Below are 23,183 nucleotides of genomic sequence, written 5' to 3'. Positions count from 1 at the left end.
TCTGTGAAGAAACATTTATCTGAATTTCTTCTCTTTCACTAAGTTCCATGAAGCTTAAGTCTTACAAGCTTATTTTAAAATAGTAAATAAGATCCTATCCTGTAAAGTAATTTATATATTTTTCTATTTTCACCAGTTGTGCTGAGGACTGGCATGATTATCACAAAGGAAACATCTATTTCTGAATGATAAGATTTGTGAGACTTTGTTTTTGTCTCTTCTGTACACGTTTTTTAAAAAACCAATTTTTTGTCTAGTTATTTTTGAGAGAGAGAGAGAGAGAGAGCAAGCAAGTGGAGGAGAAACAGAGAGAGAGGGAGACACCGAATCTGAAGCAGGCTCCAGGCTCTGAGCTGTCAGCAGAGTCCAATGTGGGGCTTAAACCCACAAGCTGTGAACCTGAGCCTAAGTGGGACACTTAACCAACTGAGCCACCCAGGGGCCCCTACCTTGTGCTTTTTGGGTTGTTTGCTATACTTTTTTTTTAAACAAACACAACGTTATAACATGTCCATAAAACAAAATCTAAAAGTAAATATTTATTGACTGGTAGTTGTGTCTGAGCCCTGGCCACACATAAGCACTGTGGAAAATACAAAAGGTTTCTGGGGTCCTTCTGTGCAGTTTAGCTAGAGACAGAAGTGGTGGTGGTGATGGTGATGAGAATTAGCATTTAGAGATAAATAGAGGAGAAATAACTCAGACGCATGATGTACACATACATCAATAGTCAGCCCAATGGGTATAGAAATACCTAACAGCATTGCAATGCATAACCCAAACATCTGACTTTTGCATTTGAGTTTACTTATCATAGATTTGCTCAGTAAGGAGTTAAAAGCAGGAAGATTTTCTGGATGTTACCGTATTGTCTAACTCAGGGAGAGAGAACCCACCGTACATGGGTGCTATGGTTTGTTATTTCTCTAGTTCCTTCATTCATAATTTCATGTCCTATTTGAATAAAATGTTGTGCTAATATTCAACCTGGATATACTGAATGGTTTTGGTAAAGATTTTTAAAAGTGTAAGATCTGCAAATTGAAGGGGAAATAGCTATTATTCTTTTAAGATAAGTTACACATGCATAAAGGAAGCCGAGTTTTTCAGACCGAGGGGCCATTACAACCGATGCCCACATTCCCCTGTGAAACAGGGTCAGGATCAAAGGGCTGCAAGCAAGTCCTGAGGAGGGCGCCCTTGCTGAAACCCAGCCATTCACCCAGCTTCTCTAGCAAGTTCCCTCCACTGCAGTGAGCTCAACGGACCAAAGGAGTAAAATCAGCACTTGTGATTTTTATTCTTGGCATCTTCTGTGTTCATCTTTATCCCTTGAATTCTGAGTTGTTCAAAATAAAGAGTCTTCCCTGTCTCATGGAAGAGAATGCTCCTTCCTTCCACGGCCTCATGCATGGGCCCCGCTCATTCTATTCCAAAGTCAGAGCTTTAAGCAATAAAGGTCTGACACCTGCCCTTGTATCTGCTCCACATATTTACCTCTCTGATCAGAGTGAGTGGAAGGCCAATGCCTTTAAAGCGCCTTCGTGGGGAGTGTGTAATAAAGGCCTCTTGCACACTGGCCATGTTGTATTACATTATGAACACAAGAAATCACATTAATCTGGAAACAGAGCAGTAAATGTTACCCAATCAGAATGGAAAATGAAGTGCATGAATCATTGAGACGCGATGTACAGATTCTCCTTCCAGGGATGCTGGTTTGAAACACACTTATCTTCTCTTTCCAAAAGTGATAACCCCCTTTTTGTGTGAAACTTGCGGAAAGACCGAGTACTTTCCCAGGAGAGCACAGCCACTTGTTTGTGGGGGAATTCTCAACAATTCCTAGGATTTAGGTCCTGAGGAGCCAAACTAATGCCATGACAGGCTTCAAATAAGCCTCAGAAACTAGAAGGCCTAAGTTATTGTTTTCCCAGGAGTGACTCAGCAGCGGCAGAAAGAAAAAACGACCCACATCTACCTACTGCCCGAGCGAGCACCACCTCTAGCCCGGGCCCATCATAAGACGCCAGAAAGGTACTTGACATTCCCACTACTTTTTAGGCCTGCTTAGTTTTAAATTAGCCAATCACCCTGTGCTGCACCAACCTCTGCCGATGTGCTGTCCTATCCTATTGGAATCCCTGCCCCTCACTCCACCCTTCACCCCATCCCTCACCCCTACAGTAATAAAAGTCCTGCTCAACTGATCGGGGCTCTCAGCAGGGATCCACTGTGTTGGTGAGGTCTGAGAGACCGAGCTTAAGCCTGAATAAATGCCCTTTGCTTTTGCATACGTGGTTCGGACTCCCTGGTGGTCTTGGTTTTAGGGGACCCCGTAATCTGGGCATAACAGTCTCTTTTCAATAATTCCTAAAGACTCATGCCCCAGAAAGAAGCCCCTTCCTCCTGTCCTACTGCAGGGCCTTAGCGCCTTCCACACTGCATTGTAAGTGTTTCTGCAGCAGGACCCAGGTGAGCGGAGACTGCAGTGCAGAGGAGGGTGTCGGTAAGGTAGAAGCAGGCAGCTCCTTGGCAGGTCTAATCGTGTGAAGTTTTATTTGGGGCCTGGGAAGAAGGAAAGGCTGAACTGTAAGAAAGATGAGGCAAAACAAGTTCCAGGGTGCCTTAAACAAGTTGGCTAGTTTGGTTTTTTCTGTGTAACAGGGAGTCTGGGCATAGTTAGAATGGGTTTAATTGGTGGCTTCACAATATTGCAGAGGGTTCAGGCTCCCCTCTTCTTTTCTGCTCTCAACATGTTGCAGATCTGAAGCCTGGGTGGGAGGGAAGGAGCCATTTCCAAGGTGGCTCACTCTAATGACTGGAAAGCCCATGCTGGGCTGTGGGCAGAGGGCAAAGTGCAAGCTAGCGCACGGCCCCTCCCCCACACAGGTGGCATCTATGTGATGTTTCTCAGGCACTCCTGGCTTTCCAAGGACAAAGGAAAGAAAACAAATGGTTAACTGATAGAGATCACAGTCATACAAGACATGAGCCTCCATCAGCTTACAAAGATCTTAGTAAATTACAAGTAAAAGCCAATCTTATCAATAGCCTAATCTCCAGAAACCTATAGACCCCGTTTCCTGGGGCCCCACCATTACCTCCCCATAGTGATATGGGGAACAAAGACAAGAAGGAATGGCAGGTAAAATTAAATTTCCTCAGAACCTGTAGCCCATTGACTTGAGGCAAATACACAGTATCCCAATTCTCCAGGAAACCTGCCGTCATAATGTTAATGCCTGACTGGAGGGAAAACAACCTTAGCCTGACAATAGCAAGGCCTCAGGTGTCCTAGGAAACCTCTTTAGCCTATGAAAGCCCTCTGGAGGCCTCCCTTTGGACTTAACCTTCCCACCTGCATATACCCCTCCTGTATATAAGGAGCCACTTTTCAGGACCCCAGTGTAGCTCTTCCTACCCACAGGTCCTATACCCATGCTTTGTTGTTGTTGTTCTTATTGTTGTTGTTGTTGTTTTTAATGTTTTTTATTTACTTTTGAGAGACAGAGAGAGACAGTGCAGAGGGGAGGGTCAGAGAAAGAGGGAGACACAGAATCCAAAGCAGGCTCCAGGCTCCTAGCTGTCAGCACAGAGCCTGATGTGGGGCTCAAACCCAGGAACCTTGAGATCATGACCTGAGCTGAAGCCGGATGCTTAACCCATTGAGACACCCAGGCGCCCCGCTATCCCCATGCTTTAATAAAATCACCTTTCCGCACCAAAGACCTCTTCCAGAATTCTTTCTTGGCCGTCGGATCCGGACCCCATGAACACTCCATCATCCCAACACCTCATCACTTTCCTCCACATGTGGGCCTCCCCACAAAGCCACCTGAGCAGTCTTACAGCTGGCTTGCCCCAGAAGGAGTGACCTGACTGACTAGGGGAAGCTGCAGTGTCTTTTATGACCTTGGCCTCAAAAGCAGACAGCATGGCCCCAGATCAGCCCAGCTTCACTGTGGGAGGACCATGCAAGGCCAGGAGTACCCAAGGGCAAGTGCCTGGCGAGGCAGCTGGAAGGCTGGATTCTCAGCATAAGCAGAACTTCCTGGAGAGGCAGGAAGCTGCACCCCGGGGAGCTGCGGAAATAATGGGAGAGGTGGGGGGAGTTCTGGTTGGAGAAAGGCCTAAGATTTCGCAGCTGTGCAGGTACCTGTGAAAAGTCACAGTGCTTGGCCATTATCATTAGTGTGAGGACATGTGTACCCCAAAGCTGGGTGGACTGGGGATGGTCAGTTTGTTTGTCTACAGGTTGGCATCCTCTGAAGGACCAGGACCCCTTCAAGGTGAAGGCCACATGGCATCCATGTCTGTATTCCCTTTACGGAGCACGTTGCCTGGAACAGGGGAAGTATTTCCTAGGTATTTGTGAAATGAGCAATTGGATGAATTGAAAGGAAGTGTTTCTGGATAACATTTGACAAGGACTCTCTTTTTTTTTTCTTTAGTTTGTTCGTTTATTTATTTATTTATTTTTTTAGAGAGCATGTGCACACATATGAGCAGGGGAGGGGCAAAGAAAGAGGGAGAGAATCCCCAGCAGTCTCTGCACTGACAGTGCAGAGCCTGACATTTGATTCCTGAACAGTGAGATCATGATGACCTGAGCTGAAATCAAGAGTCAGACACTCAACCGACTAAGCCACCCAGCCACCCCTTGACAAGGACTATTATGGAGCCAGAAGAGAATCGAGGCTGGAGTAGGGCAGAGGGGAAAGGCACACTGCCCTAAAGCTCACACCTGGGGGACAGCACTGATGGGAACATAAGTGGGGAGCCTCCAGGGACGGCCTCACCACTGCCTGTGCTCTTCCAGCCACCATGAAAGCCGGAGCCCAACACTACTTCACACTCACTTCTGGGACCCATACACTTGCTCCTGACTTTGACAATCTGGACAGTGAAGAGACAGGGATGAGGCTGCTGCCAGCATGAACGCCACGAGCCATGGTGCCCACGTCTAGTGACACAGACGCGTGTTTTAGCTGTGTCACCGCACAGCCAGCCTATGAGTGGGGGGCAACCCTTGGAGATCACCTGAGACCAACACAAGGCCTATCAGGGGGGTCCTGGAGCACTCCAAGCAGGAAGCGTGATCAGCGTCAAAGCGAGCCTATGTACCTCTAATTCAGGACAAGAAAGCTCAAGATTATATTTACCTAGTAGCAGAGTAAAGCACGAAGTGGCCTAAGTGGCATCAAGCTCTGGGCTTAGGCCCATTGTTCCTTTTCCAAGTCCTTGCTCATCTGGAGCCATCCTGGTGCCTTGAAATGTGCAGTCAGCAACACACACCGTGTCCGCCCCAATGGAAAGACCTTGTCATCAGCACCTGCCATTCATCCCAGCTACAGACAAGGTCACTGGATAACAGCACTGTCCCTTTGAAGTGCAGGGACGATTTGTTGCAGGGACTAATTCTGAGTCTACCGGCGGCAGGGCTTGTGCAAGGGCACGGCCAGTGGGGGCCGCAGAGAGAATTGTGGGGTCTCCCTGAGCTGCAGAAGTCTCCCTCTGTCCTCAGCGCTGGCTTCCTACAAAATCTGGCTGGAAGGCTGCATGCGCCCAGGAGTGTTTGGGGGCTCTCTTGTCCCCGCTCATACTCACGTCTCTCGGATGTGGAGATGCCCACTGCTCTTGGGTTCCCACTGCCAGTGTCAACAAAGAGCTTCAATTATACCTTGTTCTACAAAATGATCAGTTTGGACCCAGTGAAGCTGGATTCTTAAGCTTAGAGGTGAAATTGGCCCAGATTTTCCTGGTGATCGCATGAGCCTGGATACGCTGGGAATACACCTTATTCTGGCCTCTGCCCAGCTGGAGGAGGTCACAGATCTGATTTTTCTTTCCCTGGTGACGGAGTGGGAACAAAAGACCCCCAAATGAGCCAGAGGTCTAGAGTCTGCCGGGAGGTGTGATCCTGCAGATGTGCAGCTGCCTTTCTGTGTCACCCCTGGGGCCTCCATCTTGGTGGATATGATTGGATTTTTCCAGGGAAGTCTTTCTAGAAAAGCTATCCCTTCCCCCTGCTCCCCAGTCTCACACCTGCGACCCAAATGCAGCCAAGCCCAGAAGTCAAATAGTGCTTCACGCTCCTGCAGTGGGACTGGCGGAGTCCTGGAGGGGACAGATCTTGGGGGACTTCATGAGCCCTGAAGCATACACAGATTGGAAGAGACTTCCTTAAGAAAAATCGGAATACAAAATTAGGTTAGAAGTGCATGTTTATTTAGAAGCAGAAAGAAACACAACACTCTAAAAATGTGGAAAGCTGGCAAATACCATAAACATCACAAAACCCAGGGGGAGAAAATTATTAATTAACTTACTCTCTGTTGTAATTTTGTAATACTCTTTCTAATATTCTTGGGTTTTGTATTCTCTGACCCTTTTCTTATATGGCAATGGTTTTATATTATCATTTTTCTATGAAGAGGATACTTCAGCTTTCCTCTAATGTGATCGAACAAATTTTGTTTTCTATCGTTGACAATTAGGAAAGTATCTTTTGTGTTAATGACTCATTATTAGTATTTCTGTGTGTTGAATTTTTGTCAAACTTGAGGAAACCTCTATCATGTTTCTTCTACATGTTAACTGTAAAGCTTCAGGCCAATTCAAATTTTCATAAATACATTTTAAAAGGACCACGTCCATTAATGTAATTGACATTCTCACCATAATGGTGCATGACAGAGTTCATTGATGATGTCAGTTTTGACAAGTCAGCAGGAAACACACCTCTTTCCCCAGTGTACTAACACACTCCAATCTTCTTCATACATGCTGCCTCTCTGTTAACTTCTCCCCCTGCTTCCCTCCTGCCCGGGAAGGTGTTGTTGTCAACAGCGTCCTCAGCCAAACTCACACACACAAATCCCCACCCTGGAGTTGGTTTCTAGAGAGCCAACCTACACCAGGTTGAACACGTCCCTCCAGACTCATGTCCACTCAGAGCCTCAGAAGGGACTTTATTTGGAAACAGGATCTTCGCAGATGTGATGAGTTAAGATCAGGCCATGCTGGATCAGGGTGGGTTCCAAACCTAATGATTGATGCCCTTATGAGAAGAGGGGAGGAGGGAGTTACCGGCACAGAGAGATGAAGGCCATGTGGGGACAGAGGCAGAAACTGGTGAGGCAGCCACAAGCCCGAGGACACCAAAGATTTCCAGGAGCCACAGAAGTGGAAGGAGCAATGGAGAAATCTCCCCTGGAATCTTCAGGAAGAGGCGGCCCTGCTGGCACCTTGATCTTGCACTTCTAGCCTCTAGAAATATGAGAGAATAAATGGTTGGTAGCACCCAGTTTACAGTACTTTGTCACAGCAGCTCGAGCAAATTAGGGATCAGTCCTCTTATCTGGACTCCATCATTGTCCTGGCCACTCACTCCTCACGTGGAATGGGGAAGAGAGGCTGGTATTGAAAGACACTGCCCAACCCAACTGTATTTAAAGTATCTTTTTAAAAAGTTTGTTAATTTATTTTGAGAGAGAGTATGTGAGAGCAGGAGAGGAGCAGGGAGCAAAGAGAGAGAAAGAATTTAAAGCAGGCTCCACACTGTCAGCAAAGAGCCTAATGCGCGGCTCAGACTCATGAACCATGAGATCATGACCTGAGCTAAAATCAGAAGTCAGATGCTTAACTGACTGAGCCACCCAGGTGCCTCTGTATTTAAAATATCTTAGAAAAACTTACATGAGGTCATGACCTGACCCAAAATCATCATGCACTTAACCAACTGAGCCACCCAGGTGCCCCTGAAAGAGCTTCAAAGGTGACACTGAAAGCTCGATCTTCACAATTTAGCAATGTGGCAATGAAATTCGCACAAGAACCTTTAAGAAAAAAATAGAAAATCAGTGATACAACATCAAACACAAACAGTGTATTTCAGCTAGTCTCATTTAAAACAATTATTCTGGCACCATGAAAACACAGTTTGAATTCATTATTCATTTCACTGATTTAGCTGAAGTCTAAGTATTTTCTCTAAGCTTTGCACTTATTTGACTAAACTAATTGACTTTGTTTTTGACAGCAAGACTGCTCGCTTCCCTGTTGGGGCAAGACCAGGGGGTGCAGAGGTAGAGATGAGGTAATACCTAAAACCGCACCAGCAAGACGCCAAAACAAGTAATTAAGCTGGAGAAAACTAGAGGTTCCTGGGTGGTTCAGTCAGTTTAGCATCCAACTTCGGCTCCAGTCATGAGCCCACAGTTCGTGGGTTCGAGCCCCTAGTTGGGCAGTGTGCTGACAGCTCAGAGCCTGGAGCCTGCTTCAGATTCTGTGTCTCCCTCTCTCTCTCTGCCCCTCCCCTCACACTCTGTCTCTCTCTTTCTCTCTCCCTCTCTCTGAAAAATGAATAAGGATTTGTTTTTTAAATGGAGCAAATTAGGGGCACCTGTGTGGCTCAGTTGGTTGAGCATCCGACTTCAGCTCAGATCATGATCTCACTGTTCATGGGTTCGAGCCCTGCATCCGGCTCTGTACTGATGGCTCAGAGCCTGGAGCCTGCTTCAGATCTGTGTCTCCTCCTCTGTCTGCCCCTCCCATGCTCATGCTCTGTCTCTCTCTGTTTCTCAATAATAAATAAATATCTAAAAAATTAAAAATGAAGAAAATTAGAACGTGATGGTCTCTACGCAGTGGGTCTTTTACTGTATTCTTTAAGTAGTGAGACCGAGCGTTATGCACCCATTGCTGGCATAGAACTTGCCTTTGTGTTAAGCAAGTGATGCTTGGAGAAGAGAGTGAGGGAGAGGAAATACGGAGCCATTGATGATTAGGGGACAGGATGGGGGGAATGGAGGTAATCCTTAATCTAGATTTTAGTAGCTCACTTTTCCTACCTCCCTTTGAGCAACTTAAGAAAGCTCTACTTCTAGGGGCATTCACTTTCAAGTGCCCCATCTCGATAAAGAGAGCGTTCATGCAATTCTTACTTTCTGATCACGCACCCTAATAAACTTTTGCCTGCTGCTCATTTAAAGACAAAAAGAGCTCTACTTCTAGAAGAACAACTAATTAAACTCTTTTCATATAAGCTTCCATGCATGTGATCGGATGTAAAGTGGAAAATTTTAAATCTTCCCTGAGAGGCCCCTGGATGATTCACTTGGTTAAGCATCCAACTCTTGATGTTTATTTAGCTCAGGTCATGATCTGAGGTTCATGAATTTGAGCCCTGGTCCCTCTCTCTCAAAAATAAATAGATCTTTAAAAAAATTCCTTGAAAGATGAGAATTGCACCTTCTTCTTGGGATAGCCAAATTATAAAGCTTTAAGTCAGAAGACTTAAAAGAAATCCTCCTAGAAAAGCTATACCCCTCTATTTGGTGAGATCAACCTTCTCAACAAGAGACAGACCAGACATTGAAAAAAACAGACTTTGAAAAAAAAAAGACACATATCAAAGGGCAATCATGTCAAGAGGCATAAAAATAATTAAGAGATCTTTTTTGAAAATGTGCTGCATCTAAAATACAGAGCAGCTACATTAATACATAAAGCAGCAAAGGCCAGGGACATTATGTATAAAGCAGGAAATCCATTTTTAACACAGTCTCATTCTTGAGTTAATTTTGGGGTCCCAAATGAAGACTCAAAGGGCACAGTGTCCAGATTATAAGCCCCACTGATGTCAATTTCTCACTGCTTTGCATCTGTTACTGTCAGAAGCCTTATGCCAAGAGTAGAGAAGCAAGTACCCTGACTGCTTGGACCTGTTGGGATTCTAGAACTGACAGCCCCAGGTCCCAGGTAACCTCTAGACCTGAGCGAATCAACTTGGTTGGTCACCCTGACTCTTCAGGTAATTTCAGTGTTATTTGTTGTTCCTTATTTTAATTTTCCTTTGTCAGGTTGATGGTTAAACTGCTTCCCAGTGATCTATCGAGTAAATGTGTAAATCCAATGCAAAACAATGAGAACAGTCTTAAATTACTCCATCTGCTGAATCAAAGTACAGTTTGCTTCCTGGTGGAAATTTTAATGGTAATCAAAGTCTGCAACAGACCGCATCATATCTTTGCCCAGGAACATCAGTGAGGTTGTCTTGAACCATATCCTAGGGAAGCTCTTAGCTTGCATTATTTACGCATGCAAAGTGTTCCTTCTTACATTTTGGAGGAAGTAGAGTGCGAATCAAGGTAAGTCAGGGTTTTTTTCTAAAACAATAACCAAGCAGTAAGTGATGAATTGGGTAACAGAAACGGTACTGTGAGTCGGCTTCTCCATCTCCCAATCAAAAGCTGTGATAGTACCTACTTCATAAAATTATTCCGAAATTTAAACGTGGCCATATTTGTAAACCACTTAGAATAGTGCCCAGCATGGAGCAGGGGCTATATGAGTGCTTGTAAGGCAAATTAATTAATTAGGGCTGCCCTAGTTCAGGGGCACCTGGGTGGCTCAGTTGGTTGAGTGTCTGACTCTTGATTTCAGCTCAGGTCATGATCTTATGGTTCATGAGTTTGAGCCCCATGTTGGGCTCTTGGCTATCAACACAGAGTCTGTTTCAGATCCTCTGCCCCCCTCTTTCTCTGTCCTTCTCTCTCTCTCTCTCTCTCTCTCTCTCTTTCTCTCTCTCTCTCTCTCTCTCTCTCTCTCTCTGTCTCTCAAAAATAAATAAATAAACAGAAAAAAAAAACCCTGCCCTGGTTAAATTTTGTTACTGCTGCCTTTCAGATACATACAGATGGGTATAAATACAGATATATACACACATGTCTCCATATGTATGCACACACCTATAGACACAGGCAGACTTATGTGAGAAAACATTGACTTGTGTGTGAAAACTTGTGTAAGGAATGAATATAAGATGAGTTGAGCAGATGTCTGGACATCTCTGACCCTATTTCCAATCCATGGCCTGGGCACCTCTGTGGAGATGGATGGCAGCAGAGCTCTGCCTGGACACCAACCAAGCCAGCACTTCTGGGAAGAGGGGAGCTGGAAGCAAGGCTGCCTTCGAGAAAATACGTGAAAGAAGATGCCAGCCAGAGCCAGCCCTCCCCCCTCCAGGACCATCCCGATGACAGGGTAAAGCCCCCTACCTGGAAGTTGGAGGCAAGAGAACCTGGATCCCAGCTGTAGGTGTCTTGCCCATCCCCTGCCACGCTGGGCAGAAGGAGTTTCCCGAACAGGATGAAGGATGCAAGGTCGCAGAGGACTCCAGAGTCTGGCCTCTCATGACCCGTCCTGTCCCCTGGCCCTTGCAGCTTTGCCACAGCAAATTGCCTGATAACAGTCTCCAGTGTCCTGGGGATGTGAGAATAGGGCCTCGGAGCTGGAACCCGGCTATCCTGAAGAAGGGCCGGCCCTCGGGACTGGGAAGCCACACAAAGTGACCTGCAAGCCTGTCTCCAGGGATGAGACCCAGAGGGCTCCCTGGATGCCAAGGGACAAAAGGCAAACACCCCGAGTCCAAGCCAGGATGACCATGTGCCTTGGGAGTGTGGAAGCAAACCAGGAGAGAGCCAAGGGCCAGTGGGAACAAGTCGTATCTGGAGCAGCATGAACTGGGCTAAAGAACACATGTTGTTGGAGTTAATTTCACCTGTTTCCTTTTCCTTTTTAATATGATTATTAAAACATTCAAAATTACATATGTGACTCAAATAACATTTTTATCAGACAACACTGGTCTAGATTGTTTTCCTCAACAGACTGAACAAGGCAGCAAAGTTAGAAAGGAAAATTCTATAAAATATAGAAAGTGTCAGTGCAGCACCCTGTAGGAGTGAGGCCTATAAAATTCAATCTCACAACATGGGCATTCATTACTCAGCTCTTCTGGCAAAGCCTGTCCAGATGGACTTGACTTCTGAAAGCAATTGGCATGAAATGAGGTGGGAGACATGGACAACTCTTGTAAAGCATCTTAAGAAGCTGAATTTTCTTCCAAGTACAGGGAGAAGTTATCAAAAGGCTTTAAGGAAGAACAAGGCATGAGTTCACTTGTATTTTGAGAGGCCTATTTTTACTGCTGGGTAGAAAATGGACTGGAGAGAGGAGCCAGCAGACCACTGCACTTGTACGGGTAAAATCTGGTGGCCACCCGTGTGGTGTGTGTGTGTCCAATGCTTGACATCAACTCTTTGGAGAAAAGAAAAAGTCAAGAGAGAAGAAGAAGCCCTGACCCATAGGACTTTTTGTCAATTTCCATGGTGGAACCTCTCCCACCTTGGCTGGTTCTAAGCTACTGAGGTCAAGTTATTGATGATGAAGTTGAGGAGAACTAGCTAAGGCACATGCACCACCGCCTGGACCAGAAGATTCTGTCTCCCCCCCACACACACACACACACTGGTGCGCGCTCTCTCTCTCTCTCTCTCTCTCTCTCTCTCTCAAACATAAATAAACATTTAAAAAAAACAATGAAACCTTTTGTTACTGTAAAATATTATATCATTGCTGTTGCTGTCATGCTCATCGGTGACACAAAGATGTCTTTTGTCACTAGGGCTGTGAAAATGGCTATTTCTCACTCTGGTAAAACTTGCTTCTGGGGGCAGCTCTCACTGTCATTGTGCACTCCACATTGTCACCCAGAAGGGGAAGCCTGAGCTCAGATGTACATCTGAGCGGCCTTTGTGGGCTGGGGTTGGGTCTGACCACCTGCAGAGAACCTTTACCTCACAGCTCTGTTTTTGAGGGACCACATCTGCTGTCTGTGGATGGGGTTCAATGAGAGAAGGTCTTCAGAGTCAAATGTATCAGGGAAATGCTAAGGTATATGATTTGTAACTATTTCCTTGGCCAGAACTTCTCTGAACCTTTAATATGCTGTTGAGGTTCCAGAAAATACTATGTAGGCTTTCTTAAACTTTCTTACACATTGAGCTGTTTTCCTAGGACTGTTTTCTTCAAGGACCATCCCATGAGAACATGGCCTGAGACACTCCTTGGGAGATGCTACGTGCCGGAAGAGCTTCAGAAACCCCTCATTGAGATGGAAAAGTGTTGAATGGGCTCATTTCTTCTCCAGGATGCCACTTAGAATGTCTCTTCCTCTCTGGGCCAAGGAGGTGTTTATTTTACTTAAAGCATGTTTCTCTCTGCTAACAGTTCTTACTTTATGAAGCAACTTAGGAGCCTGCCTACACAGGGTTGAAGCCCACAGTCACAGGACCTTACCGAGGAGTGTCTGTGCTCCCTGCCCACTGCCTGGTGCCTTCCATGAAACTGAGCCCCTGTGTCATCTGTTGGGGAAGAAGGTATTTCTGTCAGAAACCTTTACATGTCTGGGTTGCTAGCATGGGAAACCTTCCTCTAGTCCAGTAATCCAGTCTAGAAGGAGAAGAGAAGGAGCCCAGGACTCCGCATTTAGGCAACTTTGTGACTCTCAGGAGAAGGAATAAATCCATGGGACCAGACAGAAAACAGAGGTTACTTGGGGCGCCGGATACCAGGTCCCCTGCATCAGGTGTAGGTGAAACTCAAGAGGGTGGGGCTCAGGCAGGAGGAGACAAATGAGGCCCCAGGAGGACCTCGCTCCAGAGCTACAGAATCTGCTCCTACTGCACCTGTAGCTGTGGCTTGGTCCACAGGTGCATCCCCGGCACTGGGTCCTCTAAGAGAGGGGCCCAAACAGTGCTCATATGTACTTGAAAAGAACAGTCCAGGCCAGCACTGCCCAGTAAAACTTGGCGGGATGACAGAAATGCTCTATTGTGCACACCCAGTCCAGTAGCCACTAGACACGAAGGGCTACCGAGCATTGGGGATGTGACTAGTGTGACCAAAGAGATGAATTTTACTTTTATCTCATTTTGATTTATTTACATTTTAGTAGCTCCAGGTGAGTATTATATCGGGCAGCATGGTCTAGAGACACGTTGCTGATGTTCTGGTGTTAGGTAAGTGCTTAGAAGGTAGGGCAGAGAGATACTGTATTCCCAGCGCCGTCTTGGTTCACAACAAGGGACATTAGCCCAACCCTGGGAAGGGCACCTACCAATGTGTGAGGGCATTATTGTTTTGTCACAATGCGTGGGGGACACAACTAGCATTTAGTGGGCAAGAGCCAGAGCAAGCTAAATGGTCCCCAATGAGGGGAACAGGTCCAAACAAAGAATTGCCCTGACCAGATGCCATTAACACCTCTTCATTTCTCCTCTTCCCTCAGCACCACCAGAAGCACCGAAAGTAGCTCAGGACAGAGCCTTCAGGAAGGCCCAGTCCTGTTCATGTCCACTACGTAACTTTATGCTATAGGCCAGGGCTAAAAGAGTAACGATAAATAAATATAACCAAGGGTTCGCATACAGATTGCCTGTGTGTGCGAGTGTGCTCACACACGTGCATGATTCAGAAAGACACAGAGCTGCGAGTTTTCGTCTGATTGGTAATTTTGACTCCCATTCGGCCATCCTACAGTTTGTTCACAGTCTCTGAGTAGTAACTTTGGAGTTGGTCTGTGTTAAGCATGGCCCGCCATCGGCCACAGACCCAGGCGCCCCCCATCGGCAGGCTCCCGCCAGGCAAGCTCGAAACATGCTCTGCAGCGCCATCTGGTGGCTGAAAAATTCTAACCCAGGAGCCCTGAAACCATCCTGATAAACCTAAATTATTATGCCCCCAAAAGGGAGGAGAGAAATGTGCAATAAATAAAGGTTCCATTCTAGAAGTTTTCTCTGGTGGAAAACAGCATGAGGTGTGTCTTCAGAGCTCTACTCCAAGATGAAATCTGGGGAGCGTTTGAGAGGAGGGTCTTCATGAGAGCGCTAACCTACAGCAGGCCTTCCCCAGGAGGACGTCCTCACCGCCAACACACCCCTCCCACTCCAGGGTCTGGGGGAAAGCCGTGGCTCAGATTGGCTTGGTTCCAGGGGCTTCCTGCCTCTCACATGGGTAGGTGGCTTCCCTCAGCCCTGATTTGAGGTCTTCACTCTCTGCTTCTCCATCCATGCTCCAAGGCTCCTTCCAGACGGACTTGTCATGAGCTCTCCTTGCCCTGCTTCTCCCATTGCATCTCTAAAGTGGGGGAGAGGGGGCTTTGGCTCCTGGGTCGGTTATCAGATAGTCTGTGTGCACAGTCTGGGTTTGAGGACATTTCTGGAGGGCACCGAAAGAGGCCGATGTGTGCCCTGCACTTGAGAAGGTGGAAGATAAGTCACAAACAGGAAAACTGGGGACACAGCTGCAGAGAAGCCCCTGAGGACCTGTTGGTAAGCACGAGAATCCTGTTTCCAGTAGGCCTTCCCTGGCCTTCCCACTGGGTCTAGGGCTTGGCTACTGCAGACTGATAAAGTCTGGGTCTCCTCAGACCTCCACCTCTTCCCTCACCCATGGGCGTGAGGAACCTGGATCATGAGAACAGATCAATAGCAGCATGATTAACTCTTTGTGTTTATTTACTCTGCAGTAAACAGCCTAGAAAGCCTGACACCCCCGCCTGCTAATGACGGGGAGGACGTCTGCACTGTTACGGACCCATCTTCACCCACCTTCCAGAACGAAGATCCCCAGGGCCCCTGAAGAATGCCTCCAGAATGGAGTAACATCTGGGATATCAAGAGGGAGAAATGTGTACCTGACCTGAGCCCCTGCTTCCCAGTTGCCACAGGTCTGTGTTTAGCTCAGGCACCTTTGGCCTTTGGCAGGTGACCAGTGTGATCACACAGGGTTCATGCTCAAAGGGGCCCACGCCTAGGGTCATCTTGAATTTCTCAGTAATCTTGTCTTTGGATTTGTATTTTGTAAGCATATCTGATGGGATAGAAGAGGATGTGCCAGGGCCTTGGAGCCTTGGTTCATGTGGGGTCCACCTCCCCATCATCACAGGACGGGTTCTCAGCAGCTGGCTCCCGGTCCCTGCCCTCTGACCTTCGGCCGCCTCTACTGGGAGAGTGACCAGGGTGTGGGTAGGGTCGGCGTCAGGCGTGCACCCCTGTGCCGAGGTGCACAGCAGCGCTAAGCCCCCAAAAGGGTCTGCTCCTGAAGGACCCACACTAAATAGGGAATGCAAACAGGCAGAAAGAGACGCAGAGGAAAGAAATATAAATTTTTTTTCTTACTTTTGGACAGAGGGGCCTATTCTTTCATTTTGCACGGGAACCAGAAAAATTGTGCAGCTGACCTCCAAACTCCAGACTCCCGGGAGCTGAGTATGGATCACCAGTAGCTGTGGGGCAACTCCTGGCAGCCCCTAAGTTCTAGGTCCTTTGGGGAATCCTGCATTTTCTCTCTTGCACAGCTATCCATAGGCATACAACTGATGCAGAAGGATGCAGGAAATGAGGAGCAGGACCATGACTCGCCACCCTGGGTAGCCACACAGTCACATGCCAATCCATACATCCGGATGAGCAAGCACGGGTGGTGGGAGGAGTCTCCGGTGTCAATGGCAGTCGGGGCCTGATACATCTTAATACTTCCGTCCCATCAACTCTTCTTCTCATGCCTTCTGCACCATTCTCTGATAACACAGATATAGAAACCCACTGCTTTTGCCAAGAGAATTGGTTAGGATTATCACATTATAATGTTTAAACCAATGTTCACCTCTGAAAATACAAGTCCGGACATGCCTCTTATATATCTGCCAGGTGACAGGATAGTCCCGCTTTTGGTGGGATGTTCATCTGTCTATATGCCCACAGAGCTAAGCAGCTTCTGTAGAGGTGAGGATGGGATGGTAAGAGCCCAGAAATGACAAGTAAGAAAGACACAGACACACAGGAAGCTCGATGCAGCATCTCCTGCCCAGTCAAATTGGACTCCTTATTTATTGTCTCAACTGCCCATCCTCCAGGCTCCCATTCCCAGGGAGCCTGTTGCCAAGTTCCTGCTCCGTATCAGCAAGTAACCCTCTGCTTGGAGGCAGTCTCATGCTTGCCTGTAAGCTGTCTTGACTTTTCGTTGGCTACTTGGTCAGCATCCTGGCTCCTTTGCAAGCGCAGGATGTTCCAGAGCAGAAGATAATCTCACCGCCAGGGACAGTCAGCTCAGAACCGGCCCACAGTCAGGGACAGTCAGCCTGGGACAGGCCCTTCATTTCCCCCTTTTTTTGTCTCTTTAAGACAAAAAAAATCGTTCAAGACTCTCCAGTCCAAGGCCCTATGCCACTTTGTTGTTTTTTCATTGTTCGGAGTTTCTGTCTCCAGCAGCAGAAGACTGCATAGATTAAAAACAGAGTATTAATCCTACAAAATTAATAGCTGACACATTCAGAATGCCTCAGTGATTTGCATGCTTATGTGCTGTATATCATTTGATGCATTTTTATAATTCCAAAGGTTACACTTAATTTGATCTCAAGCAACTGTTGTCTCATTGTAGTCTATTGGTGTCACACAACATTTAAGTAGAATTCCAATCACAACAAACAATGGCCTTAGAAGAGAAGAATTTTATTTGATCTTCCAGCCATGATATTGTTTGCTTAAGTTCTAGAATTTCACCTTCTAATCTAGAATCTATTTTATGTTGTTGTTGCCACAGGAGATGGGAATCAATGTGCTGTTCATGAGTGAAGGGAGCAGTCTGATCCCGTGTTGTTATGCCACCCCGGCGACAGCCGCAGTGGTGGTAGTGGCTGTGATTCCCAAGATAGCTGCTAAGATAGCTCCTACAACCCTTTTGACTCGGTGAGTCATATCTTTAAAGAATGAATAAAGCTGTGTGACACCCACAGACTCACTCCAAGGTCTGGTCAAATTTACTGGAATCCATAAGTTTGCACAATTGCAAAGAAAATACAAACTATAGGTTGTGAAATTTATATTAAGAGAAGAGTTTAAACAAATGTAAAACTTACAATCTGCTGTACAGTTGACTGAACCATTTTCTGGGGCCCAGGTAATTTTTCCCACTAACATAAGGTAAGGATAATGAACACATGCTTGAACATAACGAGAGGTGTTAAGGTGGATTTTAACATGGATAGATCCATTGTTAGACATGTTCAAAGACATGTTGCCAACCCAAGTATGAAAGGGTTCCAAAGAGGCCATAAGTTTCCGGATATGTCCTTGCACCTGAGTTGATCCCATAGGATGCAGAATAGGGGGAGTTAGGCCAGCTTCATGCCAGATTAGTTTCATTGGCAAAGCTGTCAGGGTGTGATTATGATAGTGCCATCGAAGGGGAATATGAGAGAATTTTGCTTAGAAGTCCCTATGTCGGCTCTAATCAATGATTTTTCTAGTACTGTTGGCCAACAATTTAGGAGTTTTACCTCAACAGCGAGTCCATGAAAGGTGAGACAGGTCAAGATCAATATTGGGCATAGAACAAAGAGATAGAGGAGTAGGCAGTGTTTCATTGACCGTTATATTACAGGAAAGGATCTTAAGCCCTTCAACAGCCAAAAGGCATGTTGTTGCTGCAAAATGAGAATATTTATAAGTAAGACCCCAGGCCTCATAAAAAGGCTGGAGGCAGGGGGTGATCCTATACACACAGGTAATCCTGAGCCCCCAGTCATATAGATGGTCAAATTTTTGCCTTCCTTTCCTGGGTGTTGTGGCAGGGAGGAATCATAAGGCCCAGGCATCCATTGAGTATCATTAGTGCACACAATGATCTCAGCTTCTCCCCAGGATATGGCTTGGGGGAGAGGGGGATTAGGGATATAGGTCCAATAAGTGTAATTGGCAGTTGTTACCTGGCAAGATACCATGGCCAGCATTGCCAAAAATAAAGTGGAAGGGGTAAGTTTCTGGCCCGAATGTTGGACAATTCGTTCAGCTTCTTCTGTCATCTTTTTCAGTTGTTCCCAGGTTGGTGATGCTGCCTCCTGGATCCCGACTCTGAAGTTCTGGCTCTGGATATCCAGCTGATGACACTCCTTCCTCATCTTGTCAAAGCATAGGGCCTTGGACTGGAGAGTCTTGAACGATTTTTTTTGAAGGATTATAGGGTTATGTTTAAGAAAATTAAACAGTTTGTGAGAAGAATAGTGATTATCAATGTCTGTCAAGAAATCAGAGCATGCTATTTGCCATAAATTGTTGAGTTGTAAGAGTGATATTTCCTGTTTGGTGTAAGGCACTATGAATTGGGTAGGGTCCCATCCTATAATTTGTAGAACCCGTAAGTGCCCTTTTATCAATAGAGAAGCCACTTTCCTGGGGTAGGAAAGAAGGTGTTTAATTTGCTTGTTAGATAGAAAAGGCCATTCAACAAGATAAGTTTGTTGTACTATAACAGCTGTAGGAGAGTGAGGAGTGTGAAAAACGAGTATTTGCAGTAATGTTCTTGGCTCAATGCGATCCACAAAGGGCTCCTCAATTCTTTGAGCTACAAAGGAGAGTTTATTAGCTGCCTCAGGAGATAAGACTCAAGGTCTGTCCAAGGGAGAATCGCCATTTAGCAAATGAAACAAGTGCATTAGGGCGGGTGTAGAAATGCCCAAGATGGGTTGTAACCAATTAATGTCTCCTAACAATTTTTGAAAATCATTCAAGGTTTTAAGTCTGTCAGTATGAATAGCAATTTTATAAGGTTTTACAGTTGTCAGTGTGACCCAAATATTGGAAGAGAAACAAGGTTTGTATTTTTTCAGGGGCCAATTGTAATCCATAAGCTTCTAAACTCGGAATTAAAGCTCTAAAGCTATTATGTAATTCTGATTGAGTCTTACTAGCCATCAGTATATCATCCATATAATGGTAGATCAATGTTGAAGGATATTGTGTTCTCACAGGCTGTAGAGCTCTATTAACAAATTCCTGACACAGAGTAGGACTATTTAACATGCCCTGTGGAAGGACTGTCCATTGATATCTCTGTGTTGGCTTTCCATGATTATACTCTGGGAGTGTGAAAGCAAAAAGAGCTTTATCTTGTCTTGCAAGGGGGTAGTGAAAAAGCAATCTTTTAAGTCAATAGCCATAATATTCCAATGTCAAGGTATCAGGGAAAGATTAGGGAGTCCTGGTTGAAGGGGTCCCATAGGCTCAAGCCATTTGTTCACTTCTCTAAGGTCTATTAATAACCTCCATTTGCCACTCTTTTTCTTTATGACAAAAGCAGGTGAATTCCAAGGAGAGACAGATGGTTCAATATGACCTGCCAAGAGTTGTTCTTGTACTAAGTCCTTAAGAGCCTGTAACTTTTCCTGTGTCAATGGCCACTGCTCCACCCACACAGGCTCTAATGTCTTCCATTGAGAGGGAGAGCTCTGGGTATCACAACATGAGAAGCAGTGGCTATTAAAGAAGACTTGAAAGATGAAGCCGAAGGCAAAGTGTTATAACCCATTTGCATCATTATATTTTTTGCTTGAGGGGACAAGGCAGGAATATGGAGAAAAGCTCCATATTGTTTTAAAAGATCACATCCCCAAAGGTTTATGGCAATATCAACAATGTAAACTTACACTATAGCTTGTTGTCCCTCAGGATCAACACAATTTGATAAACTTCTTGAACCTTAACCAAGCCAGACAGATTAACAGAGACTTTATGTTGAGCCCAATCAGAGGGCCACTGAGACTCGGCTATGATGGAAACGTCTGCACCTGTGTCTACCAACCCTGTAAGGATCGATCATCGATCATTAATGTCAAAGAAGGGTGTTGGTCCCCAATCAATGTTTCCCAAAAAACTTGTTTTCCTGTACTACCAAAACCTCCTGTCCTTTTCATATTTTGGGAATGAAAGGAAAGATATGGGAGGAGTAAAAGTTGAGCTATCCTTTCTCCTGTATTAAGAGTAGCAGCTTGGCCTATAGTCACCATTAATAAAATCTCACCTTCATAGTCTTCATCAATAACCCCCAGATGCACATTGATCCCTTTACATCTATTGCTGCTGCCAATGATGAGGCCTACCATTCCTGGTGGAATGGAGACACACACCCCTGTAGAAAATTTGTATACCCCGCCAGAAGGAGATAAAAAGTAAGGTTGGAAGACAAAAAGATCAGCAGCAGCACTCCCAGCAGTGGCAGCCTGTAAGTCTGACACAGTTAATTGTTTAGCTGGTGATGGTATTGACTATTGCTGATTGGGTACCCTGTATTGTTCTGTTCCAGGGCCCAGGGCTGTGGCCCCTGCTTCCCCGTTTCCCAAAGCAGGGAGTAGGTTGCCATTTTTATCTCTAATGGGTTTACATTCATTGGTCCAATTTCTGCCCTTGCCACAGAGTCTGCAGAGACCTAATGGTTGGAAGGTTTTGGGACTGTTAGGTCCATGCATAGTATTCCCTAATCCTGTCAATGTTGGCCTTTTACAATCTTTCCACAAATGTCCAAACCTCCCACAGTTAAAACATTTTGGTTGACTTCCCACAAAACCCTTACGGATCGCTGCAGCTAAAAATTCTGCCTGAAAAACATGTCCTCCAATACCTGCACAAGCATGAATGTATTTATCTAGATCACCACCTTGAGCTGTAATTGGCCTGAGAACTTTCTGAAAATCAGGATTAGCATTCTTGAAAGCAAGAACCTGCAAAAGAGTAGTAGCAGCAGCAGAATCTCCGACACCCCATATAACTGCGTCAAGTCAAGAAACAAAATCAGTATAAGGTTCAGTAGGACCCTGAATGGTTTTGGCAAAAGAAGGTGCAGTTTTTCCCAAGACTTCTATCTTCATCCAGGCCTTCAACACTATGACCTTTAATTGGGTCAATGCCAAATCAGACAATACAGTTTGGGCTTGGAGGGTAGCATGCTCTCCAGAACTTGTAAGTTCTTCCTCAGTGGGACCAAGGGGATTTTGAGTGGCATTCCTCCTGGATTGATCATGAGCTGCCTCTAACCACCATCCTTTCAACTGTAAATATTGGGGTCCTTCCAAAACTATCTTACATAAATTTTCCCAATCAGTGGAAATAAGATTTGCTTTCCCCAGCAATGGCTCCCATCAACCCAATGATGAAGGGTGATTGAGGGCCATAATTTTGGATGGCTTGTTTGAGCTCTATTAAAATTTTGAAAGGCAGGTGGGCATAAGTAACATTAAGACCACCTTGTGGGTATTGAGTATTAGGAGGAAATCTTTCCCGTGTAATGAGGTAAGCATGAAAACCAGGTGAAGGGGGAATATCATCCCCTTCAACCTCATATGGAGCTGGCATAGTAAATGTTTGTTGAGGTGGGGGTCCTATCCCTGGGGAAGCCATGACAGGGTATGCTTGAGGGTTGAGAGGAATAACTTTAGAGGTGGAAGTTAGCATATTAAGTCTCTTGGAAAACATCTCCACTCTTGAAGTCAAATGTAACATTTGTTGAACCTGTTCATCTCCAGGAATAAGACTAGATGGATCAGTGCTAGAAAAAGAACTATCAGTATCAGAATGAAAAGAAGGGTTAGTAGCAGAAAAGGGAAGAACGGGAGCCAAAGGCTCTGGAGCAACAGTAGGAGGAGGCAATTTACATTCAGTTGGAGGAGGTGGTAAAGTCTCATCATCTTCTTCAACATTGGATTCAAACAGCTGTAATGCTTGGCTAATGGGTCTACATAGGGACCATAATTGCATGCCAAGGGTCTCACTATGTTGGTGAGCCCTACGAAGCTCAGTAACCACCCTCCTCCAAACCCGGGCATTTAATTGTAACTCCCTTTGAAATCAAAACCAATAGCAATGTTTATGAACATGCAAAAATAATTCAGTGAGAAGACATTCCTTAGTTTTAACCCCAGTAGAAAGTAAAAGTCCTTGAAGCAAATGGTGATACTCTGTTTCACAAGACAGGGCGTTCTCCATGATAACTAATTCTATGTTCCCTCACAGCTCTGTTCCAGAGGTCTCACTTACTCTGAGCGACGTTCCCCTCTGTGTTTTTTATTAACTACGTTTCAGAGATCTTGCTTATTCTGAGCAATGTTCCCTTCTGTCTAGAGATCTTGCTTACTCTGAGCGACATTACCCTCTATGTTACTACTTCCCAGAGGTCTCGCTTACCTTGAACAACGTTCCCGTGTTCCTTGGCGAGGAGGAAAAATGTCTTTATGTCAGGCCCCACGTTGGGCGCCACTTGTTGCTTTCCACAACCCTCAGGCCAAGGAATGACAAGTAAGAAAGACACAGACACACAAGAAGCTTGATGCAGCATCTCCTGCCCAAACTGGGCTCCTTATTTATTGTCTCAACTACCCATCCTCCCAGCTCCTGTTCCCAGGGGCCTGTTGCCAAGTTCCTGCTCCGTATCAGCAAGTAACCCTCTGCTTGGAGGCAGTCTCATGCTTGCAAGTAGGCTGTCTTGACTTTTCGTTTGCTACT

At 45.7% G+C, this 23,183-nt stretch overlaps 1 long non-coding RNA gene across 1 annotated transcript; it reads right to left on the bottom strand.

The window, feature by feature from the left end:
• Positions 1–16,697: 16,697 nt before the first annotated feature.
• On the bottom strand, positions 16,698–22,987 carry LOC115278407. Its single transcript, XR_003902870.1, has 3 exons — positions 22,866–22,987; positions 18,620–18,844; positions 16,698–17,127 (listed from the first exon to the last, which is right to left on the bottom strand). It is a non-coding gene; the product is annotated as an uncharacterized LOC115278407 (long non-coding RNA).
• Positions 22,988–23,183: the final 196 nt, after the last annotated feature.

This window comes from Suricata suricatta, chromosome 14 (genome assembly GCF_006229205.1).
Source record: "Suricata suricatta isolate VVHF042 chromosome 14, meerkat_22Aug2017_6uvM2_HiC, whole genome shotgun sequence".
Classification (NCBI taxonomy): domain Eukaryota; kingdom Metazoa; phylum Chordata; class Mammalia; order Carnivora; family Herpestidae; genus Suricata; species Suricata suricatta.
This window is presented reverse-complemented; position numbering and strand designations above follow the sequence as displayed.